At 44.3% G+C, this 17,600-nt stretch overlaps 2 non-coding genes across 2 annotated transcripts; both read left to right on the top strand.

Moving 5' to 3' along the window:
• The first annotated feature begins 10,602 nt into the window (after positions 1 to 10,602).
• On the top strand, positions 10,603 to 10,676 carry TRNAN-GUU. Its single transcript has one exon. It is a non-coding gene; the product is annotated as a tRNA-Asn (tRNA).
• A 6,497-nt stretch (positions 10,677 to 17,173) lies between these two features.
• Positions 17,174 to 17,337, top strand: LOC115837829. Its single transcript, XR_004032875.1, has one exon. It is a non-coding gene; the product is annotated as a U1 spliceosomal RNA (small nuclear RNA).
• The last annotated feature ends 263 nt before the right edge of the window (positions 17,338 to 17,600 follow it).

The following is a 17,600-nucleotide window of genomic DNA, read 5'->3' as shown; positions in this document are numbered from 1 at the left end:
ATATGCTCTTTAATCACTGCACAATAATACCTTTATGCTAAGGTCTTAGGTAATATCTTTCTTCTTCTGTGGCTTGAGAAATTTTTTCCGACAATTATAATGAATGAAGTTTTTTTTTTTTAAACTAGTTTTTCCACACACCAAAGCTCATCTTTTCACTTCTTTAATAAGTGGGCTTTTGGCTTTACTTTTCTATGACAGTAAGTTAGACAGCAACTTTTAGCCACCCCCCCACACGATGATTTATTTTAAAATAATTGTAGAAATTGGAAAGCAAACTCAATTTCAATGTTAACCAGAATCCTCTTCTAATATCCCTGTTCCTCTCATGCCCTTGTTCCCACGATTCCTTGTCATTACAGCTTCCCCTTTCCCCGACTGTTAGTAACAGGTTTGGGATTTTACAGTGGATTTAAAAATGTGAGAGCTAACTGTGGAGAGGAAGGGGCCAGCCCCTAACCTGGCCTGGCCTTCTATTGAGAACGGCGGTCTGTTCCACTTGGCCTTGTTCCCATTTTAGCCGTATGTCTCATAGCTCTGATCCTGGATGTCCACCTGCAGTTGCTTGCTGTCCGTAAAGTTGATACTCAGAGAGAGACAGAAAGGGTGTTACAAAGTCTCTGATTCTTCTGGAAATACCCTCAATCTAACCAGCACATGAGGAATGGCTTATCTGAACTTATGTGGGAAGAGAATCTTGATCCAGGTATCATAAAGACATTTTTCCATGTCTGCTCTTGAAGTTCGCATCTCCACATATCTGTTACTCAGTTGAGAATAGCTAGTTTTAAGTTCCTTCAAGGCAGATAGAGTATACTATTACTTCCCTCACCCCTGGTGCTGTTGGCACAGTGCTTTGCAAATGGGTGCTCTTAAAAAAGTTTAAATCGAATCCTGAGATGTTTTAACCAACAGTGATGTTACATGTTTGTAGAATCTGATATTCATTGCAGAGAGGGGAAAGACAGTTTCATGCTTAAACCAAGGTTTTAGTCTCTATTCCTCACTACACTCGCCCTGCAAACTTTACACCTTTGTGCCTCAGTTTTTCTGTCCTTGGCAAATTGAGAGTAAAATGCCCACTTCTACCTTTCTGGGAGTGTAGTTAGGATAAAATTAATTTTGATGGAGAATAAAGTCTGCAGTGTTTCATTTCACAGAGGAAAGATGGACAATCATTTATCACTTTGGTGACTATGCCCCTATGGGACCTACTGTATTTCTGCAGGTGATTGGCCAGGGAGTAGGCAGTAGCTTTGGATGTCAGGAATTTCTCTGTGAGGTCTCAGAAATTCTGTTTGCACTTTTCCAGTTCAGAGCACAAGTACTGATTGGTTTCCAGGATGCTCATTTCTGCCCTTGGACCAAAACAAGTGGTGGGAGATACTGCCATCCTGAACTTGTGGAGGAAGTAGAATCAGAACCTAGGAAGAATAAACCGAAACAAATAATAAATTAAAAACGAATGAATTATGATTATGGTTGCACTACTTGGGTAAATTACTAAAAATTATTGAACTGTACAATTATAATCGGTAAATTTTATAGTATGTAAATTATACCTCAATAAAGTTTCTTTACATTAAACAAAGGATTTAAACAAGTCAAAAGAAAGCAGATCTGATTAATAACTTACTTTTGGGATAAACTTTGTCAGCATCCCACAACTCTGAGGATCCTTAGCCACAAAAACAAGGCACAGGGTGCCTAAGCTTAGAGTCTAAGGTACTGTCTGTGGTTCAGGCTCTGATACGAATGCCAGAAGTAAGACCCAGTGCCAGGTAACAGTCTGGAGTCACAATAACAGAATTAGAAGGTGGGGATGTCATGGAATGTTAGGATCTCTGCCTTCCAGGTGTCTAGGCCATGTGGAAACACAAGGTCTCTTCTGAAGGTCACCACCAATGGAGACCACTGCCTCGGCAGTCATTCTCAGTATTTGTATACCCTTGTGACAATACCACAGGCCTATCTCTTTCTAAAATTTAACCATATTTTCATTGTTTATTATTGCAAATACATAGAAAACATCAAGGAATACATATTTCCCCAAGTTCTATCATTGTCTTAAGGACTGTCATGAAGTCATTTTCTTTCTAATGAAAAATTTAACACTTTTAGATAGTCTTGGTGTTCTTTGGTTCTCCAGTTTTCCACATCATTTATAAGAAAATATCCTGAATATTCTGCTCAGTGTGTGAATAATTGATTTATATGGATTTAGAGGCCAGGTGCAGTGGTTCACACCTGCAATCCCACAACTTTGGGAGACCAAGGTGGTTGGATCACTTGAGCTCAGGAGTTTGAGACCAACCTGGGCAGCATGGCGAAACCCTGCCTCTACAAAAAATTTTTAAAAATTAGCCGGGCATAGGGCCAGGCACGGTGGCTCATGCCTGTAATCCCAACACTTTGGGAGGCCGAGGCAGGTGGATCATGAGGTCAGGAAATCAAGACCATCCTGGCTAACACGGTGAAACCTCGTCTCTACCAAAAATACAAAAAATTAGCCGGGTGTGGTGGCAGGGGCCTGTAGTCCCAGCTGCTTGGGAGGCTGAGGCAGGAGAATGGCGTGAACTCAGGAGGCGGAGCTTGCAGTGAGCCGTGATCATGCCACTGCATTCCAGCCTTGGCAACAGAGCAAGACTCCTTCTCAAAAAGAAAAAAAAAAAAGAGAGAGGAAAAAAAAAAGAAAAGAAAGGTTTTGACTACCTGAGGGGCTTTATTTGTATAACAAGGCCACCCTTGCTAGCCAAACTAAACTAAAAAAGCAGTGGTTGTCACCTCAAACCCCAGGCTGCAGTTCAATAGCTAAGGTTCTGCTCCTTTTTTTTACCATGACAACTTGGGTTCGTTTCCTAAATCAATTTCTTTCCAGTTTGATATTTGTGTTACTTTTGAACATTTTTTTTCCAGGGAGCTTTCTTAGCAGGATCTTTGTTGGCTTTCACCTCAGCTGTTACAGAACAGCTTGACTGAATTCAAAATCCAGAAGGTCAGAGGGTATCCTGGGAAGATGGTGGAATGAGAAGCACCTGGAATCTAGACAACAACTGCACGGGCAGGATCTGTCTGAACTCTGGAGCCTACTGAAGGCTTGCAACTTCCAGAGGGAGGCCCAGATGGTAAATTGTAGGTAATTTCAGTCAATTTCAGTCCTTAGCACAACAGCAGCTACCCAACACTACCACCAAGGCAGTCAGCTTGTGTTCCTACAGTAAGCTGCACACATCTTTCAGGATCCAGAATGGGCAAAAAGGATGCTGTCTCCAAATATTGGGGGTCTGGGCCGGGTGCAGTGGCTCATGCCTGTAATCCTAGCACTTTGGGAGACCAAGGTGGGTGGATTACTTGAGGTCAAGAGTTCAAGACCCGCCTGGGCAACATGTTAAAACTCTGTCTCTACTAAAATTAGCCAGGTGTGGTGGCAGGCACCTATAATCCCAGCTACTCAGGAGGCTGGGGCACAAGAATCACTTGACCCAGGAGGCAGAGGCTGCAGTGAGCTGAGATCATGCCACTGCACTCCAGCCTAGGTGACAGAGCAAGACTCCATCTTAAAACACACACACACACACACACACACACACACATTGGGGCTCTATTCTCTAATGGCTGATTGCAGCACAGAGAAAAAGAGGCTGGCAGCTACTGCTGTACCTTCCCCCATTGTAGCAAGCTCCTCACCCTAAGCGGAAGCAACTTCCAGAAAGTTTAAAGGGATGGTACCCTTTTTTCACTCTCCCTCAATTTTTCTCCTTTTCCCCTTTTGGGAGCCAGACATTAAAGGATAAAATATTCAAGAATAACTGCATATATAGGTAAAATTAGGGAGTGACCACACACCCAGGGAAAGGTTCAGGCTCAGAAAACATCTGTGAAGACCATAAGTTTATATCTCAGGCTGATCCTTGGCATAGAGACAACCTACGATAATCAAAAAACAAAACAATCACAGAAAAACAGCAAACCCTAAGGAAGGAGGAGAATCTAATTTCTAGAGTTAACCACACTAGTAGGTTCAAATGTCCAGTTTTCAACAACAACAATAAAAATAAAAAATGAAGCAACAGAAACTCTTACTGAAAAATGCCTGATAGTCAAGTTAAGATTCGGTCACGGGGGAAAAACATGAAAAGAAAAATAATAAATAATTAAAGGGAGAGAGAGAAAAAACAAAACCTGCTGGATGTGCTACTTGACAGACTTTGAAACAGCTGTCTTAAAGGTGCCCAAAGAACTAAAGGAAGATGTAGCATAAGACAAGAAAATGATGCATGAACAAAATGAAAATATAAATAAAGGATAGAAAATCAAAAAAGAGAGAAAAAAAGTGCTGGATCAGAAAAGTAAAATAAGTGAAATAAAAAATTAACTAGAGGGATTCAAAGTCAAATTTGAAGACAGCTGAGCAGGCAGAAGAAACAATCAGTGAACCTGAAGATAAGGCAATGGAAATCATCCAGTTTGAGGAACAGAAATAAAAAAAGATTGAAGAAAAGTGAACAGAGCCTAAATGACCATCAAGTGGGCCAACATATGCGTTGTGGAATTCCTTTTTTGTTGTTGTTATTTTGGGGGTGGGGGGTGGGGGGATGGAGTTTCACTCTTCCTGCCCAGACTGGAATGCAATGGCGTGATCTCGGCTCACCGCAACCTCTGCCTCCTGGGTTCAAGCAATTCTCCCACCTCAGCCTCCCGAGTAGCTGGGATTGCAGGCATGTACCACCATGCCTGGCTAATTTTGTATTTTTAGTAGAGACGGGGTTTCTCCATGTTGGTCAGGCTGGTCTCAAACTCCTGACCTCAGGTGATCTTCCCACCTCGGCCTCCCAAAATGCTGAGATTACAGGAGTGAGCCACTGCACCCAGCCTTGCATTGTGGAATTTCTAAAGAAGAAGGAGAGAAGGGTAAGAGAGAATATTTGAAGAAATAATGGCTGAGAACTTCCCAAATTTGATGAAAGACATGAATACAAACACAGTAGCCAGACAAACTCCAAGTAAGATAAACTTAAAGAGACCTACACCAAAACACATTATAATCAAACTTTCAAAAGTCAAAAACAGAATCTTTAAATTGGTAAGAGAAAAGCAACTGATCAGATGTAAGAAATATTTAATAAGATTATCAACAGATTTCTCATCAGAAACTTTGGAGGCTGGAAGGACAGGAAATCAAAAGCTGCCAATGGCCAGGAGCGGTGGCTCACATCTATAATCCCAACAGTTTTGGAGGCCAAGGCGGGCAGATCACTTGAGGTCAGGAGCTCAAGACCAGCCTGGCCAACATGGCAAAAACCCTGTCTCTACTAAAAATACAAAAATTAGCCAGGCATGGTGGTGGGTGACTGTAATCCTAGCTACTTCAGAAACTGAGGTGGGAGAATCACTTGAACCTGGGAGGCAGAGGTTGCAGTGAGCCAAGATCACACCACTGCACTCCCGCCTGGGTGATAGAGTTAGACTCTGTCTTAATAAACAAACAAATGAACAAAAAAAGCTGCCCATGAATGGGAAAAGGATCAATAAATGGGTATTCCAAAAAGTCAAAAGTCACACAAATATCAAGCCAAAATAAACTGGTTCCCTGACTGGAAATTGAACCCAGGCTATGGCAGCAAAAGCACAGAACTTTAAGTACTGAACTGCAAGGTAGAGCAGACTTTATTGTGAATCCCAGAAGGGATCCGGAGCAGGCTGTTTGAGCTTATGAAGAATTTTAACTGTGTTTTGGATCAAATTTTGCTCTTTAATTTAGTCAAGAGAAATTTTTCCCCAACACAACACAGATAATATTATCAAGAGAATTTTTAAGGGTAGCTATGACACTAGTATGTGCCTTTCTTTTAATTTGATCTTCGTATCAACTGTTTCAAATAAGAGATCTCTAAATTTTTTTTTTAATTCAGGTGTCTAATTTAAGGGATCCATCTTCAGGCCATTGGCAACTAGAATATCCAATGGTGTAATTATTCCAATAGCAATTCAACCAAATAGCCTCTTTGTGGAAAGCCCAGGATGTCATTTTCCAGGTTAACTTCCTGGGAAGGGCACAGAAGAGACAATCCCAAAGATTCCCCTCCAAGAAAAATGTTCAATGCAAGGAGTAGGCCACAGATAGTTAAGGATGATGTTTGCCTCCATTAACCCACAAATTCTGGGGGGCTTCCAGTCACAGACCTGTGAATCTGTGATACGAGGTAGGCCCTCTTGGGATTGAGCTTTTCTAGGACTAATCAGGCAACAAGAGTTGAGATGGCAAAAGCCTCGAAGGGATGGGACTTCTTAAGATAAACCCCAAGAGCTTGACATAGTTAGAACAAAAAGTGTACTTGGGTTCCCAGCCATTTTCAGACAGGCCACGTAATATGACCTGAAAACTACCACCTCTTACCCAAGAGCAGAAACCAAGAGAAAGTGCTCCCACTTGGTCACAAGTCAAGCTCTCAAGGACATAAAATAAGTTGAGAAGGAACCTCAGCCAGTACTGCCTTTTATGACAGAATAACACATAGAGACAAAGACCAAGGAACAGACAATTTCTGGGAAGAAAGGGATTAAACAATATGAATTAGTACCACAAAGTACAAAAAAAGCACACCAGAGTCACTACACCCAAGACTAGTCACAGAAATCCTTTTCTCCCTTAATCAAGATTTTGGAGAGGGAAAAGAAACAGTGATTTTTACTGTCCACTTGATCAGATTCCACACAGAGAGGGAGGCTGGGAGCCTGGCTGGTAAAAAAATTCTTACCCTTATGACAGCTGATCAGATCCTGGGTTCTTCACTGCAGCTTCCAGAAGAGCAGAGCTTTGCTATCCTGCTTACAGCTCCATAACTGTAGGGGCCAATGGAAACCCTCCCTCTTAACCCTCTGAAGTTTCACTCAAAAATCAGCTCACAAAAGGCAGATTAATTGGAGAAAAGGCATAAAATGTACAAACATGTACATGGGGAGGGCCACAGAGTGATTACCCTACCCTACCCACAATGGGATGCAGAGGCTTATATATGATCTCGAGGTAACAGAATGAATGAGGGCTCAAAGCATGGCCAAAACCAGGTACCATCAGAGTCATAGGTATATCCATTTATTGTGGACAAGACAGATTATGGGAGGGAGAGAAGAGGAGGCTTGGCTAGCAAAGGTGGTCTTAATATGTAAATGAAACCTTACAGGTAGCAGCTCTCAGAGAGAATAAACCCTAAAATTTCTGTCAGACCTTTACAGGTGTCAGACTCTCAGTTAATCTTTCTTAGATCTGGGCAAGGAAAGACTTGGCTGCATCAATGCAGATTCCCTGCAGATGCAAATCTCCCCAACAAAAGACAACTTTGCAGGGATACTTCTACAGCTGGCTTTCTGAACAGACATCTCAAAATATGTCAAAGAAATGTATTTTGGGGTGAAATATTTTTAATTCCTTCACATCTACACCCTGATGCACCTGCTGTTTCAACGCACCATTGTTGGTGGCAACTCCATTCTTCCCTACACTCCAGCCAAAAAACAGATTCTCCTTGAGGCTAGTCTTTTTCTCACAGTACACATACAATTTGTCAGAAAAATTACGTTTCCTGTTTGGGTTAATTACAGACTTTAATCTGCCCAATCTGTCTCTTTCTTGGTCTCTGAATTTTGGCAAAGGAGTCTCTGGTCTCCGGATACAGGAGGGATCGATTCTACTGACGAGTCTCAAAACCGTCAGATATTTAAGAGCCTTAATCTCGAGGACGGGGTTTGGGCCGCCCTTGACCCTTTTCTTTGGGCCTAGGCGACAAAATCAGCCTGGCCAAGCCTGTCTTCAAGGCCCAGGGGCAGGGCCAGGTCCTTCCGATGCTTCTTGAAGCTTCTCCCGCGGGTCGGCAGCCACCCTCCCCTTCTCTGTGACCTGCAGAAAAGCTTCAGGGGTCATTTATTCAATTTCCTAGGAGCCCGCGAGGCGCAGGTGCGCGGTGACTGTGGTTCCCACCGCACCCGCCCCACCTCCTTGGTCCTCTCGCTGTCTCCGGCGGGCAATAAAGTGCCCGGTGAACTTGGGCTCCGAAGGCACCCAGCCAGGGAGGGACCGTTAGGGAAGGGCACCGGCCCCTTAGGTCCTTCTCAGTAGGGATCCAAAAAAGGTCTTGAAGAAATAGAACTGGAGAGTTGGAAGTAGATCAAAGGGAAAGAAAGAAATCTTAGGAGATTTCCTATCTGAAGGCACCATGAAGAGAAAGTCCGCCTCCTCTGGGTCGGGTCCTGACGTCGCTGGTGAACCGAGTTCCGATCTCCATTGGAGACCACATCAGTTGACTTTGGCTGGACTCCTAGTGAAGAAGCCATGCTTTGTCCTCCCTTGTTTAGCTCTTGATCCTGAAGCACTTGATTGTCTCTCCCGGGCTTTCCGTGGATTCCAGGGATGCAACTGAGAAGTTTGTTTTTAATGCACTTACTTGAAGTAAGAATATTTGAAAGTATTTTTGCAAAGACAAAGGTTTCCTTTTGCACTGAAGACATTCAGATGTGAGGAAAATCACTCAGCTGGGGAAAGCAAATGCTGTTGAGAATGTCTCACAAACACAAATTCCACGTCAGCAGGTAGGTTTGACCCTCAGGTTGGGCACATTTTAATGCACTGTTGGTGGAACTTAAGATGAATCTAGGGCATTCATGATTAATATTTTTAGTTTTTTAGTAAAATTTAATATTTTAAATTTAAATACACATTCTGAAAATTATTTAACCAGCACAAGAAACTGGCTTTATGCCATTCTTACAAACACAGGAAAGAAAGATGATATTATAATGACAGTGCTTCATAAATGGCAACATTCTTAAAGTACCTAGAGAAAAAAAGTTAACCTAGAATTCTATGCAAAAATAAAATTTCAGAACTGTGAGTGAAATAAGGACATTGAAAAACATGCAAAAGCTAAAAGAATTCACCAACCGATGCTACAAGAAATCTTGAGAGTCCTCCAGGCAGAGGCAAAAGGATACCAGATAAAAATGTGGACCTATACAAAGAAATGAATATTGGAAATGGCATTTAGAAAGCATGTACTACACGTTTTCTTATAATTTAAATCTTTTAAAAAATATTTGACATAATAAATAAAAGTAATAATAATGAATCACAAAGATTATAATGCGTAAAGTAAAATTACATAACACTAGGATAAAGGCCAGAAAGGGAGATATAATGACACTTGAAAGCAGACTGTGATAAATTAAAGATGTATCCCAGAAACCCTAAAACAGCCAATGAAACAAGAAAAACATTATAGCTAATAAAGCAACAAAGGAAAGAAAAAGGAATGAAATAAAAGCTATGTAAACACTATGCTGGAACAACTGCTCTCCAGGCCTCCACCCTATGTAAATATACCAGTGGCCAGTGAGAAGTGTACAAGAATGGTAACTGCAGCATTATTTGTAATCATAAAATAGTAGAACCAACGTAATTTTAAAGATATATGAAAAGAGTTTTATTTAATTAACAAACATACAATTGAAATTGAACAAACAATGGAAGCAAGTCGTTTACCAAAAGGAACACAGAGGGTCATGATGATGCTACTCCTCCAAGGATTTCAGGGTTCCCAGACGCCTAGTTTCTGTCTAGTTCTGGAAGATGTTATTCTTAGGGAGCAATAGGTACTCGAGTTTGGGGCTCTTTCAGGTTCTCTCTCCATTTCCCCATTCTGCTACAATAAATAAACAAACAAAAACAATTCTCACTTCCAGAAGATCCCGCCTGTGCGTCTGCACGAGCCTTTCAGGAGGTCTGGATGTCTGGTTCACGACTCCCCGGCTTCTTTCCCTGCTTTTGCATTTCCCTTCCTCCGCTCCCGCCCTACGGCCCCACGAACCGACCCCCGCCCCGCTGAGCCCCCGCAGCTCCACAGCGCAGAAGGTGCACCGGAGGCCCTGCCACTTGCCCGCCCCGGCGGGGTGCCGAGAAATCAACGCTTTGTAAAAAGAAATTCCGCATGGAAAAAAATCTCTTGATTTCCACTCTCAGGGCTCTTTAAAGGACTAAAAGCTCAAGGCGACGAGGGATTCATTGGACAAGTCCTAGTCGTGCGCCCTAGTGAGTGCCAGATCCTGCTCCCCGCGAGGGGACCCGCGAGCGAACCTCACCACCATCCCTCCCCTGATGGAGCCCCCGTGTGGAACACAGGATCCGAAGATGGCAGCAGAAGCTCAGCAGCAGCCCGAAAGCGACTGCATACACGCAGGGTGAATACAGGCTCCGTCACTGGGTGAAGGCGGCACAAAGAACGGGAAGAATCATCCCGGGAGCCCACCGGGCGTTCAGCTTCCCTTGGGACCCCAGGCGGCTCGGGCTGGGTCGCCGACCGGGGAGTTTCTGGGGGCTTCTGAAGCAACACAGGGGCAGGGTGGGCGAAGGCCATTCGGCTCTCCCTCTGGCTGCAGAATCTCCTAAGGCGCAGGTGTCCAACGTGACCAGCGCAGCTCACGGCTCTAATCTGTCTGGTTTTCCAAGGTCTTGCTCAGTCGTCCTGCCGGGCGGGCGCTGAGAATGGAAGGGACAGAGGAAGTTTAGTGGGTGTGCCCTTCCTATATTGCCTAGTAGAGCCGGTGGTGCTTGTCTCTGTGGCGCAATCGGTTAGCGCGTTCGGCTGTTAACCGAAAGGTTGGTGGTTCGAGCCCACCCAGGGACGCTTATTGCAGCTTTTAAAGCATTCGCGCATTGTCAATCACTAGACAAATGGGGAAGATTTTATCTTCCCGGAGTACCAAACCACTAGTTTATGACTGATCCATGTCAATGTCCAGCCCACCTCCCCGATCAGATTCTTAACCGGGTATCTCCTGAAATGGCGGGTTCACACCTGTGTAACTCAGGATCCTGAAACAGAGACCTAACAACCCACTTTTGGTGTGATAAAATTCTAATTCAGTCCGTTATACGCGTAAACGAGTAATTTACATGCCCCCATTTTTTCATATTTTAGTAATAGGAGTCCAGTAGTATCTCCAGGATGTGCCTGGATTTACTGATTGGTCTATCAATAATTTGACCAGTGGAATCATTCATCATCATAGTGATCCTCTCCATTATTTTTGAAAACAGTATTTTTCCTCAGTTTGTGCATGATTTATTTAACTCTTTTCAAAATGTTTTTGTTAGCCAGGCGTGGTGGCATGCACCTGTAATCCCAGCTACTCGGGAGGCTGAGGCAGGAGAATCGTTTGAACTTGGGAGGTGGAGGCTGCAGTGAGCTGAGATCGCTACACTCCAGCCTGAGCAACAGAGTGTGACTCCATCTCAAAAAAAAAAAAGAAAGAAAGAAAAAATGTTTTTGGGATGAGGTTGGTTTCACGGTTTTAGGATTACAAAGAATGCTGCAGTCACGATTCTTGTACACATATATTTGGTCATTGTGGAAATGTCTACACCGCAGATATTTGTATAGTGTAGAGAACTGGGGGCTGGACGTGGTGGCTCAAGCCTGTAATTCCAGCACTTTGGGAGGCTGAGGTGGGTGAATCACCTGAGGTTAGGAGTTCAAGACCAGCCTGACCAACATGGAGAAACCCCGTCCTTACTAAAAATACAAAATTAGCCGGGTGTGGTGGCACATGCCTGTAATCCCAGCTACTCAGGAGGCTGGGGCAGGAGAATCAGTTGAACCCGGGAGGCGGAGGTTGCAGTGAGCTGAAATCGTGCCAACAGAGCAAAACTCTGTCTCAAAAAAAAAAAAAAAAAAAGAACTGGATGCGCCACTGCTACACTATATTGTTTATATAATGCTTCTAATTTGAGCACATTCTACAAATGTATCTTTCACGGTAGCAGTAACAAATAATATTCCAGTATCAATATTTATAGGAGGAAAAATGTGCAGAAGTGCAATTGAGCTTTGTGCCTCTCCATGGGGCCCATGTTCATAAAATGGTGGCATTAGTACATCCTCTGTAGTCTGGCCAGAATCATTCCTAGGTCGATGATCTCTTATCAGGTGGGAATGCAGCTTGCTTGCTTTGTCAAGACCACAAAAAGGAGGGAAAGTATCAGGCTGTTGGTTGATAACAGTAGTGAAGCAAGTCTTTACAAAGAGTTGGTTTGTTAACCCTTAGGAAAAAAAATCCTAATTCTTACCAGATGGCAAGAGCCATGCAGTTCCAGGCTCTTGGTGTCCCAGACAAAGAATGAACATGACACACACAAAGCAGCAAAGCAAAGCAAAGGTTTATTAAGCACAGTAACATTCTTGGAGTGGGGAGAGTGGGCTGACCTCTGGGAGATGAGATCAGTATTAGTTTGAAGTGCTTTGGGTCTTTTTATGTGTGGTTTTTTTTCTTCTCTTCCCAAGGATGCCTAATCTTTAGCTAGTGTTTGCCTTTAGATTGATAGGTGGGTTGCTTAGTTACTTTAGCCTTTGTGTGCTTGCACGTTGCCTCCATCCCATAATTTTAAGTACATGCATGATATGTAGTCCATATGCATGAGTTTTAATGAGCTGATTATCATATGGAGTCATGTTAAGGATACTTTTTTTCTTGAATGCAGATGTCTATCTCTGAGGAGCTGCCCCCTTTACTGCTTTGGATCTTGCCAGCAATGGGGTCCTTGCTTGCATTTTTTTTTTTTTTTTTGAGACATAGTCTCTCTGTTGCCCAGTCTGGAGTGTAGTGGTGCAATCTCAGCTCACTGCAACCTCCACCTCCTGGGTTCAAGCGATGCTCCTGTCTCAGCCTCCTGAGTAGCCTGGAGTACAGGAGTGCACCACCACGCCCAGCTAATTTTTTGTATTTTTAGTAGAGACCAGTTTCGCCATGTTGGCCAGGCTGATCTCAAACTCCTGACCTCAGGCGATCCGCCCGCCTTGGCCTCCCAAAATGCTGGGATTACAGGCGTGAGCCACTGCGCCTGGCCTTGCTTGCTTTTTTTAATCTTACTTTTTGTTTTGGCTGCTCAACTTCTGCCTTTTATCTTGCTTCTTGCTCTCCTGCCCCATCACCTTGCTTCTGTTTCTGTCTTTACTCATTCTGCCTTTTTTTTTTTTTTTTTTGAAACGGAGTCTTGCTCTGTCACTCAGGCTGGAGTGCAGTGGCACGATCTAGGCTCACTGCAAGCTCCGCCTCCCGGGTTCACGCCATTCTCCTGCCTCAGCCTCCCCAGTAGCTGGGACTACAGGCACCCGCCACCGCGCCAGGCTAATTTTTTGTATTTTTAGTAGAGACGGGGTTTCACCGTGTTAGCCAGGATGGTCTCGATCTCCTGACCTCGTGATCCGCCCGCCTCAGCCTCCCAAAGTGTTGGCGTCAGCCACCGCGTCCGGACACTCATTCTGCCTTTTATCCAACTTCCAATTCCCTCTGCTGTTCTCCTGCCTCATAATGGCAGTTAGTGAGGGAGGGGTTTTAAGGGAGCATGTCCGACCTCCTATCCTGTCACAGCCAGAAACAGCTTTCAAGGTTTCTCTGTGGTCCTGTCAGCCAAAAGGGAGTCCGTTCAGTTGGTTATAGGGCCTAGGGCTTATTTTCATTTCTCAATCCTGACAAGGGAAGGCTGGATTAATGCAGACTCTCTGCAGGTGTAAATTTCCCCTACAAAAGACAGTTTTGCAGAGTTACTTCTGTTTGCTGGCTCTCTGACAGCCATCTTAAAATATGCCAAAGAAATATATTCTGGGGTAAAATATTTTTATTTTCTTCATCTAGCTACAGCTTCACCATGCTGACAGCCTCCAGTCCAAGCATACCTGAAGCCTTTCTTTTTAAAAATCTTTCCCACCCTTCTGACTGCCTTCAAGTCTCTGCCAAAACACAAGTAACAGTGGCTGACTCCCTGCCATAGCAAGCTCAGAATAAATAGCCTTTGCTTTTTTTTCATTTGGTTGGTCTTCATTTATTTGCAGAAGCTTCAATGTAGAGTTGACAAGGACTCCATCTTTGACCAAACCCTAGTCAGTTTCCTCTGAGCCCTTTTCTCTATTAGTTCTTGGCCTGCCAAGTCCAGGTTTAGAAAAGAATACTGTTGAGTCTAGTTTAACAGGAGTCCTCCCAACCACCTTTGATAGCTAATCAAGTTCCTCTTAGTAATTTTCCATCCACTGACTTTCTTGTCTTGCCGATTGGCTATAAATCTTCAACTCTTCTTGCTGTATTTGGAGTTGAGCTCAGTTCTCTGCTGGTCTCTCTTGCCTACTGTAGTACATACAATAAAACCCGTCTGATGTTTTTAACAAGTGTCCAGTGTAGTTCCTCAGAAACTACCTTTGCAAAATTATGACAATCAGAGAAATCTGACGTGGCTGACTCCATCTTGGTTCTAGCCTCACAGGCTAGCTGTGTTTGCTCATTCCTGTGCAATTTCTCCCAAGCTATCTTTGGGAAAAATTGAGTTTATAGTTGAAATCAGGGGTCCCCAAACCCCAGGGCCACAAGACAGGTACTGGTCCGTGGCCTATTAGGAACCCAGCCAAACAGCAGGTGGTGAGCTGCAGGCTTTCCAGGATTACTACCTGAGCTCCGCCTCTTCTCAGACCAGCATCAGCATTAGATGCTCATAGGAGCTGGGACCCTACTGGGAACTGTGCGTGTGAGGGCTCCAGATTGCGCACTCCTTATTAGACTCTAACTAATGCCTGATGACCTGAGGTGGAATGGTTTCATCCAGAAACTATCCACCACCCCCTTCCATGGAAAAATTGTCTCCCATGAAACCAGTCCCTGGTGCCAAAAACACTGGGGACAGCCAAAAAGGTTGGTTAAAATGATAACCTTCCCCAAAACTAAATTACCCCTGTAAAACTAATGAAAGGCCACCAAGTTAGGAGGATGAAAGGGGCCTGAATTCTACTAAGATGTATGCTTTGTTAAATAATTACCAGCCATTATTCCAGCGGTCACAAGATTTGCAGCTTCCCCAATTACTGCTGTGAAGAACATCACTATTGTAGAACCTAAGATTGGCCTCTTGAGATGTCTTTTCAGGCTTTTGCATTTCTGACTACTGGATGGCACCATTGGGCCCGAAAATCAACCAGTCCCTTAGCCCCCACCAGCAGCTGGCTCAGTGCAGGAGGGCCATTTTCCACACCCCTGTGATTTCATCCCCAACAGTCAGCACTGCCCAAGCCCTAGCCCCCTCCCCACCAAACTGTCTTTGAAAAATCCCTTACCTCCAAGCCTTCAGTGAGATCGATTTGAGTAATAACTCTGTCCCCCACGTGTCGTGGCTGGCCTGTGTCAGTTAAACTCTTTACTGCAATGCCATGGTCTCCATGAATTGATTTTGTGTGTACAATGGGTAGGAAGAACCCATCAGGTGGTTACATCTGCAGGATGGTGCCAGTTCTTTCCACAAAGGCTGGTCAGATACCCAGAAAGTATTTCTCCACTACTACCTGAACAAGGTGTCTCCCGGTCAGTCTCCAGGGAATGGGGGCCTGGATCAAGTATTTCGCATTCAGCAGTTACTACTACACTGTCACCTAATCCCTCATCTTCAATATTTTGTCATGTCTTCCAGTGGCCTAACTGGCCACGATGCCACAGAATCTTTACTTTGTGGTCTCCAAAGGAGAACTCTCCATTCAATGTTTTGTGATTGGAGCAATGAAATAGAATCTGATACTGGTGGGCTGGGGAAGGTCCCGGGACACTGGTGGGATCTCAACCCCAGCAGTGGTGTCCAGGCTCTTGACACCATCTCAAGAACCAAGTCAAGGATGAGTGAGCAAATAGTGAAAGAAGAGATGTATTGCAAAAAAAAAGTACACACTCAAGAAAGGGGAGTTCGGGCATACCCGAGAAAGAACAGTGGGTTCTGGGGTTTCATCTCGATGGGTTTCTTTAACGAAGGAGTGGAATATTCATGAAAATTCCTGGGTAAAGGTGGAGATTTCTCAGAACTGTGGTGCCATCCATTTTTACATCAAATATTGGTCTCAGACCTGTCATGGCACTGGTGAGTGTGTGATTTAGTATGTCAATGAGCATATAATGAGGACCTAGGTAAAACATACGTCAAATCCAGCACCACACTGGGTCCAGTCAGTCTTAGCCAGCTTGGTCCACACCCTGGTTTTTCAGCATCTTATCAGCCCATAGCTTCAAGTCATGTAAATCTGCTGCCTAGAATTTGTTATCCTGTAACCACCCTGTATTATTCCTGTCTCAAATCTACTTGTAAATATTCAAATGGTCTTTGACTTGGGAATTCCAACTTTGCTTACTTCACAGTGTTTCCTGCGTTATAATCCAATATAAGAAAAGACGATCCAGACATTTGTTAAACATCTCAAATAAGACGTATCCCAGGTATTTGTGTCAAATTTGGATTATTCTGGTTTTGACTTTGCAGAATATAAAAAGCTAACATGAGGTAAGCAATAAGATCTGGAGATGGCTGTGCAAGAGACGAAAAAGTCCAACACCACATTTGAGAATGTCCAATCATCTCTTCTGGGGCAGCAGATTTTTCTACAATACTGAATTTGGAAAAAAAAAAAAAAAAACTATGAGATTTATTAAACTGGACAACTGTTTTTATAACATTACCAGTGATAAAATCAGTAAGGAAGGCTGGTTTGCAGTCATCTGAGAAGCCTCTTTACTTTCATAAATATGGTTTCTCTCTGACATTGAACGGCTTCCAAGTTCAAGCAGAATGCTACGTCACAAGGAGATAAGGATGTGAAGAGAACCGGTTTCTTTTGTAATCCTAAACGTTCTAGTCTGCAAATTAAAAGCCATTATTTGAAGAAGAGTGCCCAGGCTCCATCTGGCCACCGAAAGCTTGCTCAGCAAGGCAAGCTAAGGACCAGCTTCTTTGGGCGAGAACAGATGCCGGGCGGGAGGGGGAAAAGGGAGAGCAGACGTCACTTCCTCTTGCTGGCTCAGGAAGCGGGTTGGTCGGCTGAGTGGCAGAACGGCAGATGGGGACTGGGAAAGGCACTGTCGGTGACATCACGGATAGGGCGACTTCTATGTAGATGAGGCAGCGCAGGGGCTGCTGCTTCCCCACCTGCTGCTTCTCCAGGAAGGAGTTCCCCTGCCGTGGGAGCGGGTTCAGGACCGCTGGTCAGACCTGAGAGTCCCAGCTGTGTGTCAGGGCTAGGAGGGCTCGGGGGTGCGCGGGGCAAGTGACCGTGCGTGCAAAGGGTGAGGCGTGTGAGGCTGTGGCGGGGCGGAGGCGCACGAACTCATACTTACCTGGCAGGGAAAATACCATGATCACTAAGGTGGTTTTTCCAGGACGAGGCTTATTCATTGCACTCCGGATGTGCTGACCTCTGCGATTTCCTTAAATGTGGGAAACCCGACTGCATAGTTTATGGCAGTGGGGGACTGCGTTCGCGCTTTCCCCTGATTTTTGTGGTTCAAAAAGTAGGTTGTGCCGTAAGGATTACTTGTTTCTTATTTTGCCTTGTTTTAGTCTTAAGTTATTCTTACAGTCGAAGACTAGGATATAGAAGTCACGTGTTTTCTCTGCCCTCGGGGGAGAAACTAAGAAGCGTCAGTGTTTACACAAGCTAACTAGCGCGAAGGCCGTACGGCTCTTCCATTTCCACGCTGGGCTGCTTTTTGCAGAGATTTGTCCATGGTCTCCAGTCTCTCGGGTTCTCAGGGTC

This window comes from Nomascus leucogenys, chromosome 12, assembly GCF_006542625.1.
Source record: "Nomascus leucogenys isolate Asia chromosome 12, Asia_NLE_v1, whole genome shotgun sequence".
NCBI lineage: Eukaryota > Metazoa > Chordata > Mammalia > Primates > Hylobatidae > Nomascus > Nomascus leucogenys.
This window is presented reverse-complemented; position numbering and strand designations above follow the sequence as displayed.